The 17769-nt window shown below is 44.6% G+C and overlaps 1 long non-coding RNA gene across 4 annotated transcripts in view; it reads left to right on the top strand.

Moving 5' to 3' along the window:
* The window catches only part of LOC140471683 (uncharacterized), an 86385-nt gene that overhangs the window by 30654 nt on the left and 37962 nt on the right, over positions 1 to 17769 (top strand). For all 4 annotated transcript variants that reach the window (XR_011957166.1, XR_011957165.1, XR_011957164.1 and 1 more), the window contains exon 4: positions 4407 to 4606. This is a non-coding gene — a long non-coding RNA (uncharacterized lncRNA). The remainder of the gene's footprint in view (positions 1 to 4406; positions 4607 to 17769) is intronic.

Here is a 17769-nt window from a genome sequence, read left to right as displayed (position 1 = left end):
CGACATCCTGGAATCCTGTGACTGTTTCTACACCCTGATCAACATAGACCGTTTAACGATCCACAACCCTATACACATCCCTATCTCTGGAATCTAATCAAAGACGCTTTATCTCTCTGACTTCCTCCAAACAATAAAATATTTTCTGCTGCGGACATTCTGTAGCAAATGTAACTATGTTTAACCCTGCAACACTGTCACGCCCCCAGACATCTCTCCCACTCTATGACCTCTAACCATCCCTCAAAGGCCCTCACTTGGTGACACACGCCATGCATTTGCAACAAGGCAGATGGAATGACAGCATTAACTGAAGAGAACAGATATGATCGAACTTTTATTGTGAAGGTGTGGCTGCAGAATGATCATGACAGCAATGTGATTATTGAGGGATTGTGGGGATTTAGGCAGAATCAGCAAAAAAACCAAACAAGGTCCCGTTTTGTTGTGAAGAAAGGACGCAGTCAGTGCATTGGTGAGACAGCGAATTTAATCTGGGAATCAAAATATAGAGTCGTTTTGAATGGACAGCTTCCAAATAGCAAGGGGGATCTGGAAGATCAAATCACAATCCATGCTCGTTGGTAAGTTGGATGCAATATTTTCTTGGTGATAGTTGACAGAGGCATTTGGAGTGGTGAATTTCTGATTGGACATCTGTGGCCAATGCTGTTTCACAAGGATCAGTGCTGTGACGTCTGTGTGTAATTTATATCTGGGATTCAGATGAAAAGGTCAGCAGTTTGAGTGGTAATTTTACAGACGACATTCGGAAAGGCATGTAATGATTAGGGATAGTTAGGGGAATTGTGGATAGTGAGGAAGAGTGTTCAAGGTTGCAGCAGTGTGTAGATCAGCTGGAACACTGGGCAGAGATGTGGCAAATTGAATTTCATCGGGACAGGTGTGAAGTGATGCATTTATGAAGCCAAATGGAAGAGAGAAGTACACTAATTGACTAGTTGGAAACATTGATAAACAGAGAGACATTGGAAGCAAGTCCGTAGCTCCCTCAAAATAACAACACAGTAGGATGTGGTGGTCGAGGGGGGAGTATGGTATGCTTACCTTTATTGGGCACAGTATTGAGTACAGACGTTTGCATGTCATGTTGTGACTGAATGAAACTTCAGTCAGCCATGTTTGAAAGATTGCGTGTCATTCTCGTTGCCACACTATAGGAAGGATGTGGAGGGTGTAACAGAGGGTTGGCAGAATGTTGCCTGGATGGGAATGTGTCTACTGTAAGGAGGTTGGATGAAGTTGGATTGTTTTGCGTGAGTATCGGAGACTGAGGGGTGACCTAGTGCAGGTATATCGCATTAGGAGAGGTGTGAATAGTGTGGATAGTTGGAATCCTCCTACCAATGTAGAAATATCAAATTCTAGGGTGCATCGGTTTAAGGTGAGAGTGAGAAGTTTTAAGTGAGATGAATGAGGCCAGTTGTCTTTACCGAGAGGGTAGAAGCTGCTCAGAAGGTGGGAGAGGTGGCAATGAGAGCAAAGTTTTGAAGTGGCATTTAGACAGAAACATGAACAGGCAGAGAATAGAGGGATATCGCCGATGTGCAGGCAGATGGGATTAGTTTAGAATAGCATCATGGTCAGCACAGCCATGGTGGGCCGAAGGGCCTATTACTCTGCTGTACTGTTCGATTTTCTAACTTAACGACATCTAACATGTCAAAGCCCCTCCAAATCCTGGATGTTTCATTCAATTTCTCTCCCATTCTTCAAAACCCCAATAGGTTCAAGGGCAATCTACTCCACCTCTTCTCATTGGAAAATCCCGCCATCTCCAGGATCAGCTGAGTGAACCTTCCCTGGCCTGCCTCCAACACAAGAATGTCTTTGCTTAGGGCACGCATACTGTTCATTATAATCTAGGTGTGGTCTGACACCGTTTTAGCAAGACCTCCTTATTTTTAGACTCCATTCCCTTTGCCTTCTCTATGACCTGCTGATCCTGTAAGCTACCTTTTTCAGATTGATACACAAGGATTTCCAAAACCTTTGTGCAGTCAGTCTGAACCAAACGGTGTTAGCTTGACAGTAAGTGGGGAATGTGCTGGAATGTGTTATGAAGGATATGACAATAAATAATAACTGGATACTTAGAAACAATGGGAGGTGTATGATTTTATAAAAGGGGAATATTTTTAAATCTGTTGGATTCTATATTTTGGTGTGACCATAAATGCAGAATAGATAAGGGTGGGGAGGCAAATTGCGGTAGAGGAATATTTGAAATTTTAGAAGCATTTAGACAAGTTTCAACCAGGGCTAAAACTTAGCTCGTGAGAGAATAGGGCCCCTGAAAGGTCAATGAGGCTGTCTGTGTGGAATCACTGCTGATGGGTGAGATATTGAACAAATATTTTGTGTTAGGATTTACTGTGGTGAAAGACATGGAAGCTCGGGAACTTGGGAAAATACATAGGGATGTCTTGAAAAGAGTGCACATTGGAGAACAGGAGGTGCTGGATGTCTCAAAATGCAATAAGTTAGATAAAACCTTGGGACATGGTCAGATGTATCCCAGCGCAATGTGAGAAGCGAGGGAGGAAATTACAGGACCAGAGATATTTGCATCATCAACAGCTTCTACGGACCTTTGAGACTGATGGTAGAGGTGGTAAGTTGTTGGAGGAGATTCTGAGAGAAACGATCATCGTGCATTTGGAAAGGTAAGGACAGATTAACGATCATCAGCATGGCTTTGTGCACGGGAAATAATGCCTCAAACCTGAGTGTGGAGGTAGACAAGTGAGAGGTCAAAGCAGAGCAGTACACGATGTCCACATGAACTTTATCAAGACCTTTGACAAGGTTCTGCATGGCAGACCGGATCGTAAGTTTAGATTAGACATAACCAGGGAGCACTCACCAACTGGATACAAAACAGGATTGACGGTAGGAGACAGAGCGTGTTCATAGAGGGTTGCTGCTCAAACTACAGGCCTGTACAAACAGTGTGCCATGGGTTCAGTGCTGGGTCACTGTTGTGCATCATTTATATAATAAATGATAAACAGGAGTCATGGTTAGCAAGTTTGTGAGTGAGACTGAAATTGGTGATAATGTGGACAGTGAAGAGGGTTATCGAAGAGTACAATGGGATCAGCAGTACTGCTGGACCAGTGAGGTTAGGAATAACAGGTGGAGAATTGCAAGATGCAGGTACACAGTTTTTTGAAAGTAGCGTCACAGGTAGACAGGCTGGTGAAGCAGGCGTTTGGGAGGGTTACCCTTCATTGGGCAGAGCATTGAGAGTAGGAGTTGGGATGTCATGGTGTATCTGTACAGGACATGAGTGAGGGCTCTGTATAAACATTGTTGATTATCTGGAAAAAAATCAACTTGTTCACGTATGTCCTTTAGGGAGGGATATATGACATTCTTACCTGGTCTGGCTCACATGTGACTCCAGTCCCACAGCAATATGGCTGACTCTGAGCTGCCTCTGGGCAATTAGCAGGAGGGTAATGTATGTTGGTCCATGTGGTGACATCCTCAGGCCATGAATGAATCAATGAAAAATACATATGTCTACCCCTACCTTTGCAAACAGCTCTAGCTGCAGCAATCCATACTGGCTTTGTAATGTTGTTCAGGCCTTTGCCCCTCTCTGTGACACTCTCACCACCTCCAGCACCTTCAATTCTCCCTGTTTCGCTACTCTGATTAAACACTGACAATATTTCCTCTTCCTACTGCACTCCTCCACATTTCTAAATGTTGGTTACTTCAGAATTGGTCGGTTCTTCTTCATCTCTTAATCAAATCGGCCAAGACCATCTGAAGTGGGGAAGGAGCATTGGGAAGGTGTCGAGTACCTCGAGACTTACTGTGGGGAAAACGGGAATCCAGGAGAAAACAGCACAAGGAGCGCGCTGTCATATCAACGCCCCACCCACCCCCTTTCCATGTCCACTTTCTGCCTCAAGTGTAACAGAGTCTGTGGAAGGCCACATCGGTCTGTACAGCCAACTCCAGACTCCCCCACCCCCACTGAGAGTGGGAGACAGTCAGCCTCATCTGTGAGCCACTGCCAAAGAGATGACGAGATAGGAAGGTTGAATCCCCTCACAATTATCCCAGTGTGTTTGTTACAAATTCAAACAATTCCCTGTTAATACAGTGTCTAATAATGTGATATCATTCAGTATCTCTCTCTCTGGTATCCCTCGCTGTGTCCGTCTATTTACTGCCTCTGTCAGCAATTCTCCCTCTTACAGATGGTCTGAGATCCTGAGTCAACAGAATTGTCCACTCCAGAGAGATGCAGCAGCACAGGCAAGGGATGGAGAATGGGATTATCGAGATCTCTGCTGAACTCAGCGCCCCTCTGCATGTGTTATTGCATCAGTCTAATTTCCCATTCTGTCTATTTCTGTCTCATGCAGATCATCAGGATGTTCCTAACTCCTGTCTCATCCATCACCTCATTGAAACTGGTTGGTCAGCCAGAGAGAGATGGAGAGGGAGATCTGGAGCCTTCAGTAATTCCTGCAGCTGTTAAGATCGCTCACAGTGAACAGCACAGGGTGGAGGTAGTGGATTTCTATATTCAGACCTGGAAGACCGGACATAGATACAGAGCTGGGTAAGGAACAGCAACATTCTAGACTTCATTTCCACCATCTTGTGAGGGTCCTGCTTTCACCTCTTCTGTACTGGTCCTCAATGCAACAGCACAGGGGATCGCAGGCATCAATCCTGACCCATGCTGTGTTCGTGATCTCTGTAATATTCTCCAGTCCCGATAATCCTTCCTCAGTTTGAAATCTCCTCTAGTCCACATCATTCTCTGTGTCTCTGTCTCTGTCTCTGTCAGGTTCTCCAGTCCCTAATACCCTAATCCGTAACCTTATGCAGTAGATACTAAATTCCTTCATCCCTGTAAATCCTGACAGCCCTGTCTATCCCTGTAAGCTCCTCCCACCAATACCACCCTCCATGTCTATGTATTTGTCTTTAACCTCTCCATCCGTCCCTATCTATGTAATCTTCTCCAGCTCCTACAACCCTTCCTTAGCTGTGAAAAATTTGTAATCTCCTTATCCTTCTCCAATTCTTTGATCTTTATCTTGTTAAATTTCACCCTCATTCCCGACACCATACCCCTCCCGACCACAGGAACCTCTTTCAGTTTGTGCAACCCTCCCCATCTGTGTAACTGTCTCCAACCCAGTAACCTGGCATTCTCCATTGCCTTCCTATCTCTGTAGCCTCCAGAGCCTAGAAGCCTTCTTATATCTGTAAATGTCTTCAGTCACAACAACCTTCCATATCTCTGTTAATATACACAGTAATCTCCGAGATGAAACAGCCCCCTGTCTGTGCCTCTCAGTCTGCCTGCCTCTTCCTATCTCCATCCCTATCCCTATCTCCAGAATCTAATCCACCTCCCTCTATCTCTGTAAATTCCTCCAATCCCCAAACACCTTTGTCCCTCTGACATTCTTGACCAGATGTAACTCTGTTTAATTCTTAGCCTCCCTATCTCTGTAACCTCTACGCATCTGTTCAACCCCCCACTCCTGAGGAATGACTCCCTGTATTCGCCATAAGGAAGATGGAATGACAGGGAACAGATATGATGGAACTGTCATTCCGGAGATGTAGCTGCAGAATGACCATCACTGGGAAGTGAATACTGAAGGGTTGTTTGGATAGAGCCAGAGAGCAGAGAGATGTACAGCATGGAAACCGACCCTTCAGTCCAACCGCTGTGCAGCTATCCCAACCCAATCTAGTACCGATATGCAGACTGGGCAAAAAGCCAACAAGTTATGAAGGAAGCTTGAGGTTAATGCATTAATGAGACAGTCATGTGGATCTGAATATCAAAAGTAGAGCTGAGAATAAGCAAGCAGCAGCAACCGTTAGCAGGAATTCTTTTGTAGGCAACAAACAGTGATGAGAATGTCAATATGGTTACAGTCAGGACACTGAATGTACTTATGGCAAGGGCAGTACAGTAACTGTGTGTGACAGTGGTCTCCATGCCGACTGATCCAGCAACGAGCCTGTTGGATTGAATTTGTTGGTGTGAATATAAATGGCAGAATTGTAAGGGAGTAGGAGGGGTGTACTGGTCTAGGGGATATGGTGTATTTGAATTATCAGAAGCCTATTATGCAATTTTCAATAAGGGCTAAAGAGTAACTTCGGAGAGAATAGGGCTCCTTAAAGATCAATAAGGTCACCTATGTGTGGAACCAGAGGAGATGGGTGAGATATTAGACAAAATAATCTTGTCAGTATTTACTGTGGAGAAAGACATGGAAGCTCGGGAACTTGGGGAAATAAATAGTGATGTCTTGGAAAGAATCCTCAACAGAGAAGAGAAAGTGCTGGAATCTTAAAACAAATAAAGGTAGATCAATCCTCAGTAGCTCATTAGGTCAATCCTAGAATATTTTGGGAAGCTAGGGAAGAGATTGCAGTATCCCTTACAGAGTTATGTATACTATCAACAGGCACAGTGAGATGTTGGACGACTGGAGGTTGGCTAATGCTGTTCCATCACTGAAGGACTGCAGGGAAAAGCCAGGAAATTACAGCCCCATGAGAACAGTGATGGGGAAGTTGTTGGAGGACATTCTGAGAGAAAAGAGATCCTTACATTTATAAAGGCAAGGGCTGATTCGAGATGGTCAGCATGGCTTTGTGAGTGGAAAACCACGTTTCACAAACCGGATTGACTCTTTGAGGAGGTGGCCAAGGATAGATGAAAGCAGAGCAGTCAACATTGTCTACGTGGACTTTAGCATCTAATCAAGAGAAAGAAGGAAGCTGACTTAAGGTTGAGGAAGCAAGGATCAGACAGGGCTCCAGAGAGTAACATTGGGTGGCACGGTGTCTCAGTGGTTAGCACTGCTACCTCATAGCACCACGGACTCCATTTCGATTCCAGCCTCAGGCGACTGTCTCTGGGGTGTTTGCACATTCTCCCTGTGGGTTTCCTCCAGGTGCTCCGGTTTCCCCCCCACAGCCCAAAGATGTGCCAGTTTGGTGCCTTAGCCATGCTAAATTACCCATAGTGTTCAGGGATGGGTAGGTTTGGGGCATTAGTCAGGGCGAATGGAGAGTAATAGGGTGGGGAATGGGGCTGGGTTGGATACTGTTTGGAGGGTTGATATGGAGGTGTTGGGCCAAATGGCCTGTTTCCACACTGTAGGGATTCTCTGAAGGTACCAGGAAAGAACCAAGAGATGGACTTAGGGCAACTAGAAGGGTGCATGAAAAAGCATTGTTGGGAAGGATTAAGGAAAACCGTGAGGCATTCTCCACTTATGGGAGGAACAAGAGCATGGCCAGAGTGAGGAAAAGGCCAATCTGGGATAGTGAAAGGAACTTGTGCCTGGAGTCACAGGAGGTAGGGGAGTTCTTTAATGAATACTATGCCTCAGTATTCACTGCTGAGAAGGGTCTTGTCATTTGTGAGGACAGCGTGAAACAGGCTGATGTACATGAACAGGTGGATGTTACGAAGGAGGATGTGCTGAGAATTTTGTAAAAGATCAGGATACATAAGTCACTGAACCAGACTGGATGCGTCCAAAGTTACAACAGGAACCAATGGAGTGGATTACTGAGCACCTGGTAATGACCTTTGCAGCCTCACTGTCCACTGGAGTCGGACCAGATGTTTGGAGGCAGTAAAATATTATTCCCTTGTTCAGGAAAGGGAATAGGGATAATCCTGGGAATTGAACACCTTATGTCTTATGTCTGTGGTGTGCAGATTATTGGAGAGGACTCTGGGAGACAGGATTTATTATTCCTTGGAAAACCATAGTTTGTTTAGAGATAGTCAGCATAGTTTTGTAAGGGGCAGGTCATGCCTTACAAGTCTTGTTGAATCTTTTGAGAATGTGATGAAACACCTTTATGGCTCATTCAGAAAGTACGGAGGCATGAGATACAGGGAAACCTGTCTGTCGGGATACAGGATTACTTGTAAACAGAAGACTGAGGGTGATGATAGATGGAAAGCATTCATCCTGGAGCTCAGAGACCAGTGGTTTTCTGCAGGGAGAGGTTACAGAACCTCTGCTCTTTGTGAGTTTATGAATGACTTGGATGTGTGATTGAAAGAGGGGTTAGTAAGTTTCCCAATGACACGAAGGTTGGTGGAGTGGTTGATCGTGTGAAGGGCTGTTGTAGGTTGCAACGGAACATTGACAGGATGCAGAGTTGGGCTGAGAAGTGGCAGATGGAGTTCAATCTTGGAAAAGTGTGAAGTCATTCATTTTGAAGATTGAATTTGAATGCAGAATGCAGAGTTAAAGGTACGATCTTTGGCAGTGTGGAGGAACAGAGGGATCTTGGGTACCAAGTCCCTAGATCCCTCAAAGTAGCCACCCAAGCTGATTGGCTTGTTAAGAAACAATATATTGTGTGGGATTTCATTTGTTTGGGTTTGATTTTTAAAGCCGTGAGGTTATGCTGCAGCTCTATAGAGATCTAGTTCGACCCCACTTGGAATATTGTGTTCAGGTTTGGTCCCTTCATTGCACAAAGGATGCGGAAGCTTTAGATAGTGTAAAGAGGAGACTTACCAGGTTGCTACCTGTACTGGAGGGCATGTCCTATGAAGAAAGGTTGAGGGAGCTAAGGCTTTTCTCATTGGAGTGAAGAAGGGTGAGGGGTGACTTGACAGAGGTGAACAAGGTGATGAGAGTCATAGATTGAATAGAGAGAGATATTTTTTACCCTCATATAAATAGTTATTACAAGGGGGTATAATTTTGGGGTGATTAGTGGATGGTGAAGGGGAGATTTCAGAGGTAGGTTTGTTACATACAGAGTGGTGGCTGAGTGGGATCCACTGCCAGCGGTGGCGGTAAAATTAGATGTATTGGGGACATTTAATATACTTCTGGATAGGCACATGGATGATAATAAAATGAATGGTATGGAAGTTAGAGTCCTAGAGATGTACAAAATGGAAACAGACACTTCAGTCCAACCTGTCCATGCCGACCAGACATCCCAACCCAATCTAGTCCCACCTGCCAGCACCCGGTCCATATCCCTTCAAATCCCTGCTATTCAAATACCCAAACAAATACCTCTTAAATGTTGTAATTGTACCAGTCCCTACCACTTCCTCTGGCAGCTCATTCCATACACATACTATCCTCTGCATGAAAAAGTTGCGCCTTAGGTCTCTTTTATATCATCGATAACCTATGCCCTCTAGTTCTGGATACCCCACCCCCAGGGAAAAGGCTTTGTCTATTTACCCTATCCATGCCCCTCATAATTTTGTAAACCTCTGTAATGTCACTCCTCAGCCTCCTACGCTCCAAAGAAAACAGCCCCAGCCTGTTCAGCCTCTTCCAATAGCTCAAATCCTCCAGCCCTGGCAACATCCTTGTAAATCTTTTCTGAACCCTTTCAAGTATCCCAACATCTTTCCGATAGTAAGGAAACCAAATTGCTCGCAATATTCCAACAGTGGCCTAACCAATGTCCTGTACAGCCGCAACATGACCTCCCAACTCCTGTACTCAATACTCTGACCAATAAAGGAAAGCATAACAAACGCCTTCTTCACTATCCTATCTATCTGCGGCTCCACTTTCAAGGAGCTATGAACCTGCACCTGAAGGTCTCTTGGTTCAGCAACACACCCTAGGACCTTACCATTAAGTGTGTAAGCCCTGCTAAGATTTGCTTTCCCAAAATGCAGCACCTCGCATTTATCTGAATTAAACTCTATCTGCCACTTTTATTTTTGATCTTATGGTCGGAGAAAAGATTGGCATATCATCACGGCCGAAGGGTCTTGTTCTGTACTGTTCTGTGTTCTACGTGTCATATGGTAAACTGGGTAATAAGCTCAGATCAGTGTAAAAGGTTATGGCGTTCAGGAGGAGTTTGTCAGCTGGACAGAAAATTGGGCTTGATGGTAGCAGGCAGAGGGTGGTGGGAGACATGTTGTTTTTCTGACTGGAGACATGTGACCAGCGATGGAGTGGGTCCCCTGGTGTTTGTTATTTGGATAAATGGTTTGGATGGGAATATTGTTAAGTCAGTTAAGTAAGTTTTTTGAGTGACACTGAAATTGGTGGTAAACTGGACAGTGATGAAGGTTATCTGTGATACAATAGGATGAACAGTACTGCTGGGATAGTGGGCTGAAGTATAGCAGATGAAGTTTAATTAGATAAATGTGAAGTGTTCCATTTTGGTGAAACAAACCAGGGTGGGACTTGTACAGTTAATGTTCGGGCCCTGGGTAGTGTTGTCAGTCAGTGACCCAGGGATGCAGGTACACAGTTCTTTGAAAGTGGTGTCACAGGTAGACAGGCTGGTGAAGTAGACGTTTGGGATGGTTACCTCCATTGGGGAGAGTATTGAGAGGAGGAGTTGGGATATCATGTTGTACCTGTACAAGACATTGGTCAGGCCACCATAAAAGCGTTGTTGATCAGAGGGAAGAACTCATCTGGTTCCCTGACCTCCTTTTGTGTAGACCATCTGACATTTTAACCTGACCTGGCTAACATGTGACTCCACACCCACTGCAATATGGCTGACTCTGAGCTGTCCTCTGGGTAATTACCAGTGACACCCATATCCCATGAATGAATAAATAAAAATACATATGTCCCTCTCTACCTCTGCAAACCCCTCCAGCTGCAGCAATCCGTACTGGTTTTGTAACACCGTTCAGGCCCTGACCACTCTCAGCAACACTCTTACCACCTCTGGCACTTTCACCTCTCCCTGTTCCTTTTGTGACATTGAACCCTTACACTGATTCCCCTTCCCACTGCCCAACTTCTGCTAGCAGACCCTTTGCAATCCCTTTAACACTTACTCCTAAAAAAACTCTCTCTCTTCAGGATTTTAAGTACTTTTTGGTGATTTTCTAAGCCTCATAATCTAATATGATCCATTTTGTCCTGACTGAGAGGCCGGTGGGAATTTCTTGCTGAGGTTTTGTCTGTCTCAGTGGAATGTTCTTTTGTTGAGTGATTTACACTGTTCTTTCAAATGTTTTCCACTGTTCATTTACAGGCACATATTTCAGTCTGTTTTGCCTCTTTACCTTGGTCAGTTCTCATCTCAAACCCATGTCATTGGCTGTTTTTGTTTCTAGTTGTAGCATGTCCTTTCTGTGATTCACTTTAAAACTTCATATTTCTTTAAACTGCACTTTATCATAATTTCCCGAAGGATCTCTCCAGGTGACATTACTCATTCACTAAGTTTCATCACACAACGGTCGCTCTGAGATAGTTACATCCCTTGCCAGTTGCACAATTTGTTATTCAAAGAAACACTGAAAAAAATTCTCTGAACTACTTTTCCAATATCACTGTTGTTATTGTGACTGTCCCAGATGATGGGAATATTGAAGTTTCCCAAAATTATCACAAAGTGTTTGTTAAAAAATTCCAATGAGTTCCTGTGTAATGCAGTGATGAGCAATGGAATGCTGTTCGGTGGCTAAAACTGTTCTGCTGCTTGTGTCCTTGGCAAGTAGTAGCCAGAATTTACATTCAGACTGACTCTACTTCATGATCTGAGGTCAAATGATTTCTCTGTAATGCCTTTCATATCCATTATTGTTAGCGTTACCCATTTTCGTGAGTTTCCACAAGGTTGTGATCCATTGAATATTTATGTTCACCTTTTGTTCGCCCTGTAACCACGTCTCTCTGATGTCTAAATTTCATTTATCTCTGTGTCACAAATCAATCTACCTTATTGAAGAGAGTTAAAAATCACACAACACCAGATTATAGTCTAACAGGTTTAATTGGAAGCACACTAGCTTTCGGAACAACGCTCCTTCATCAGGTGATAGTGGAGGGCTCGATCGTAACACAGAATTTATAGCAAAACTTTAGTGTGATGTAACTGACATTATACATTGAAGAATTGATTGTCTGTTAAGCCTTTCATCGTTTAGAATACAGTGATAGTTTCACTTCTTTCATGTGTAAATCACAAAACATTTTTTTTAAAGTTGAATTCTCGGGTTAGCTGTTAACAATGGTGATAGCTGGACACTATGTTGAAGGTGTTAGCCCCCTGTGTTCTCTGTCTATGACCTGATATTTAGATTGATTCTAATCTAAAAAGTGAGATAAGAGTTTGACATAAATTCATGCAGTTTTTGAGCTCAGAGTTCTACATGAATGCATGCAGTTTTTGAGCAAAGTACAATATAATCCTGCAAGTACAAATTCACCCCACAAAATATATGTGTGTCTGTGGGTCTTTGTCTGTCTGTGTGTGTCTATCTGGGGTGGGGGTTGTGAGTGTGAGAAAGTGTGTGTGTAGTGGTTGCAGAGTGTCTTAAGTCTGTGAGGGAGTCCATGTGTGAGTGTGGGAGTGTGTGTGTCTATAAAGGTGTGTGTGGGTGTCTGTGTGCCTGTCTGTGTGTACCTGTGTCCGTGTGTATGTGAGAGAGCATGTGTGTAGGAATATCTGTGTGTGTGTAGTACAATGGTGATCACCTGTAATGTGACATGAACCCAAGGTCCCGGTTGAGGCCCTCCCTATGGGTACCGAACTTAGCTATTAGTCTCTGCTCGGCCAGTTTTCTCTGCTGCCTGTCCCGAAGTCCAACTTAGAGGATGGTCACCCGAAGGTCTGAGGCTGAATGTCCTGGACCACTGAAATGTTCCCCAACTGGAGGGAAATCTCCTGTCTGTTGATTGCTGTGCAGTGCCCATTCATCCGTTGTCGTAGCCTTTGCTCGGTTCCCCCAATGTACCATGCCTCCGGGCATCCTTGCCTGCAACGTATAAGATAGATAATGTGGGCTGAGTCACATGAGTACTTTCAATCTTTTCTGAGCACTTTCAACTTTCACAACATCCTTCCTATAGCGGGGATACTGGAATTGCAGATAACTCCAAATGTGGTCTAACATATTACTCTTGTTCCCTGAGTTCCCCAGTGTTTGTCCACAGTAAGTTCTGGAGTAAAAAATGTGTTCATGGCCTTAGACATATCCTGCTGTTCCACACATCAGTGGTCTCATTGATCTTTAAGAGACAGCATTTTGGTATGTACAAGGTGGGAGTTTTCCCACACGTAATAGTGGTATCTATGTCCACAATCTGACATGTCTTGCAGCGTCCACCGTGACAGGTTTGTATGGAGTTGTCCTGAGGGCCATTCCCTTTATCCTCGACTACAACGTCTTCACTGTCCGCTATGCCACCTTTCAGCCTTTCCAGCACATCACACATGGCTATCAATGGCACAAATATCTTTGCTCGGGGCTCCACAATGTTCTGTGATACACTGAATCAGGTCCTGGGTTTTTCCGTAGCTTTGTGTTTTAAAACCTTTTATAACATGCACTCTTTTCAAGTCATAGAGATGTACAGCATGGAAACAGACCCTTCGGTCCAACTCGTCGATGCTGACCAGGAGATGTAAATAAATCCATCCCATTTACCAGCATTTGGCCCATGTACTTCTAAACCCTTATTATTCATATACCCATCCAAATATCTCTTAAATGTTGTCATAGTATCAGTATCTGCTACTTTCTCTCAGCTCTGTGTGCATAAAAAAGCTGTCCATTCAGTGCCGTTTAAACCTTTCCCCTTTAACCTTAAACCTATGCCCTCTAGTTTTGGACACTCCAACCCCTGGTAAAAGACCTTGAATGTTGACCAAATCCAGACACCTCATGTTTATATAAACCTCTGTCAGGTCACCCCTCAGTCTCCGATGCTCCAGGGAAAATAACCCCAGCTTATTCAGCAACAACCCTGGCAACATCTTGTCAATCTTTTCTGAACACTTTAAAATTTCACAACATCCTTCCTATAGCAGGGAGACTGGAATTGCAGAGAACTCCAAATGTGGTCTAATGTATTACTCTTGTTCCCTGAGTTCCCCAGTCTTTGTCCACAGTAAGTCCTGGAGGGAAAAATGTGTTTAAGGTCTTACCCATATCCTGCTGTTCCACACACCAATGGGCTCATTGATCTTTAAGGGACACTATTTTGTCTCGAGTTACTCTTTTACTCAATATATTTATACAATCACTTTTGGATTCTCCTTATCATTCTCTGCCAAGGCTAATGCATGGACACTTGCTGCAATCCTGATATCTACCCAAAGTGTATTCCTACAGCCCCTGTGATCCTCAGGGATTCCCTTGGTCCAGTTGGCTATACCTGACACGTGCCCCCTTTTCCTTGACCAGACCCTCAGTAGACAGCCAGTGTTTCCGAACGCTGTCAGCATTGACCTGCACACAAACAGGTGGTGATTGCTCAGTATATCTCACTTTTAAATTTTTCCTCACTTGCCAGACTTCCCTTTCCCTGCAAATAGACTCCCCAATCACCTTTTGAGAGTTCCTGGCTAATATTCCTGGCCCCATTTTATAACTTGAACCTGTGGACCAGCCCTGTCCTTTTCCATCACTATTTTCAAACGAATAGACTTGAGTCACTTTGGCAAAATGCTTTCCCACTCACACCTCAGTCCCTTTCCCTACCTGAATTCCCAAGGGGAGGTCAGGTTTTGCCCCTTTCTCTTTTCAGGCCATTTACATATTGATTGGGAGTTTTCTGAAACACAATTACCAAATTCCTCCCTTGCAAACGCTGAACATTGGCAGTCCCAGTCGAGGTTTGGAAAGTTTAAAAACCCCAACCATATACAGCACTATTATTATGATTGATATTTGAGATCTCCTGATATGTTTGTTCCTCAGTCTGCCACTGATTATTCGGGGTCAGTAAGACAATCGTGTCAGAGTGATGACCCATTCTTATTTCTCAGTTCCACTAACATAGCTTCACTGGGTGATCCCACAGGAATATCCTCTCTAGGTACTGATGTAATGATTCATGCAATGAAAACCCCCCACCACGCGTCCTCTCCTGCCTCCCCTTCGATGCTTCCTGTAGCATCTCCACCTTGAAACAATGAGCTGCCAGTCCTGTCCCTCCATCAGTTTTGTTTCTGTAATAACTATAATATGCCAGTCCCATGTTCCAATCCATGCCGTGAGTTCATCTTCCTTAGCTGTCAGGCCCCTTGTATTGAAATAAATGCACTTTAATCATCAGTTCCCAGTTCCCCATTCCCTGCTATGTTCTTGCCTGCCTTGTCTGCTGAACTTGCTGTCTTTAACTTGTGCACCAACCTCAATCTTCTTTCTGGCCTTATGACTGTTTAAGGTCCAACACCCTGCCAGATTAGATTATATCCTCTCAAGCAGCTCTAACAATTCGCCCCATCAGGATGTGGGTCCCCCTCCTGCTCCCAGTTCAGGTGCCTTCCCCACCCTGTCAACCTGTGCTGACACCTTCAAACATCCAGGGACTTCCCCACCAAGGTCCCGTTTTTACTCAGTTCTCCAGCAGGACCTACTCTTCATGATGTATATCCTTCGCTTATGAGACTTCCCACAGTGCATTACCTCACAGTGATCAGAAGTAAACTCCATCTGCCCTTACTCAGAGTGTGTACAACTCTGAGTATGACTAACTTCATCCAGTGTCCCCAACTGTCCCTACCTCTAATTGTCGAGAGAATGCACAACCCTCCCTATTGCATTAACCTCCTCCAGTCCCTCTCATGGACACCATTTATGTAAGCTTCTCCTGTTCCTGACTATATTTTCCTCCTGTTCGAATAAACCCTTGTGAACTTTGTGACCTAGTCCAATCTCTGCAGTGCTCTGTATAATCAGCCTCACTGTGCCTGGAACCTGGCTTCAATTCCAGCCTTGGCCGACTCTCTGTGTGGACTTTGCATGTTCTCCCCCCGAATGTGTGGGTTTCTTCCGGGTGTTCTGGTTTCCTGCCATAGTCCAATATTTGCACGATACGTGGATAGGCCGTCATAAATTGACTGTAGTATTCAGGCAAGTGTGGTTTAGGTGAGTTCACCATGAGGAATGCAGGGTTTATTGGACGGGAGAGGGATGGGTCTGGTTAGGATGCTCTTTAGAGGGGTTGGTGTGGACTTGTTGGGCCGAATGGCCTTTTTCCACACTGTGGAGATTCTATTCAGGTTATTGTCCAGTCCTGTCAACTATCCCTGTCTCTTGAACCTTGCCTTATCTCCAATACTCTCCTTATATGTGTAATCTCCAACAGACTCTAAAACACTCCTTGGCGATGTCAGCTTCTCCAGTCCTTACCACGATCGCTATGACTGTCACCTCTTCCTGCTTTTAGAACCCTCCCTATAACTGTTGACATTTGTTACATCACTCCCAATCACTGTTCCATCCTGAAAACCCCAAAAACCTTTATCTCTCTGTAAACTCATCTGGACTTTCTGTACTTCCTTTTGACAATCCCGTTCTGAGAATTTCTCTGTATCAAAAAAGTCCTGAAGTGTAGGTAACCCTTATTATTGTAACCTCCCTCCAGCCTTACAGCACTGCGGATCTGTAGAAGCTCTGTTCAACCCGACAGCCATCTCTGTGTCTGTAACCTGCTCCACTCACCAGAATTCATTCTCTCTGAGCTCTTCTGTAGTCCATTCAACACTCTTTAACACTGTCTGTATCAGTGTAACCTTCTCCAAAAACACAACCTTCCCTATCTGTGTAAATCCCTACACCAGTCCCTATCCCTCTCAGCTCCGTCTAATAATACAACCTTCCATGTTTGTGTATTCACCTTCAGTCCCTACTCACCTCCTTATCTGTGTAACCTTTTCCGTGCACTTTTGCTTCAGTCTCTTCAACTGTTCCTGTCAGTGTAATATCCTCCGGACCGGAAAACTCTCCCTCTCTTTAACATTCTCAAGCCACACAACCTTCACTATCTGTGATCTACTCCTGTCAGAGAAACCTTCCTCTGTGAACTGCTCCAACTCTTCAACTCTCCATAAGCTCCTGCAGCTCTTACAGCCCTCCCTGTCTACATAACCTCTTCCAGTCCCTAAAACACCATCAGTCTGTGGAGACCCTAACACCATCCCTATCTGTGTTATCCTCTCAGGTCCCTGCAACACTCCTGATCTGTACATCCCACTCCAATGCCTGTGCCTCTCTCGGTCCTGTTCCTACAAGACTCATTAACTATGTGCCATCCTCCCGTCACTATCACCCACCCTGTCAATGTAAGCTCCTCCTGTATCTTCATCCACCTACCCATCTCCATAACCTTCTCCAGCTCTTACACCCCTATCTGTGTAAACATCACTCTCCACTCGAACCCTCCGTATCGCAGGAACTTCCTTCTGTTTGTGCTATGTTCCCTTATGTGTGAAACTGTCTCCAACCAAACTTGCTACCTCAATCTCTCAAAATCGAATCCAGATTCCACAACCTCCATGTCTAAATAACCCCCAGAACCTAAGCCTTCCTATATCTATAAACATCTTCAGTCACGACTACCCTGCATATCTCTGTTTGTTCCGCCAGATGATACAAACCTCTTTATCTCTGTAATCTGCTCAGCTCACTAAAACAGTCCCTGTCTGTGTAATCCAGCCCTGGCCTACAAACATCCTTATCCCTGTAAACTTCTCTATCCCTCCCAACATTCCCAACTCCATTAACCTGTCAGCCCTACAGCTCTCCACATTTCTGTAACCTCCTGTGGGTCTATGGTCCTCCCTCTCTGTGAAACCACCTCCAGTCCCCACGTCCCTCCCAATCTGGGTCCTCTGCTCCAGATCAGACCATTGGTACCTCTGTAAACACCTCCACTCCTGACAACTCTTCCCATTTGTATAACCTCTTTCAGACCCCATACTCTCCAGCTTCCTGCATCCTCTTCCTGCCACTGCAACTAAAATCAC

The sequence above is a fragment of the Chiloscyllium punctatum genome, unplaced genomic scaffold (assembly GCF_047496795.1).
Source record: "Chiloscyllium punctatum isolate Juve2018m unplaced genomic scaffold, sChiPun1.3 scaffold_153, whole genome shotgun sequence".
Taxonomy (NCBI): Eukaryota; Metazoa; Chordata; class Chondrichthyes; order Orectolobiformes; family Hemiscylliidae; genus Chiloscyllium; species Chiloscyllium punctatum.
This window is presented reverse-complemented; position numbering and strand designations above follow the sequence as displayed.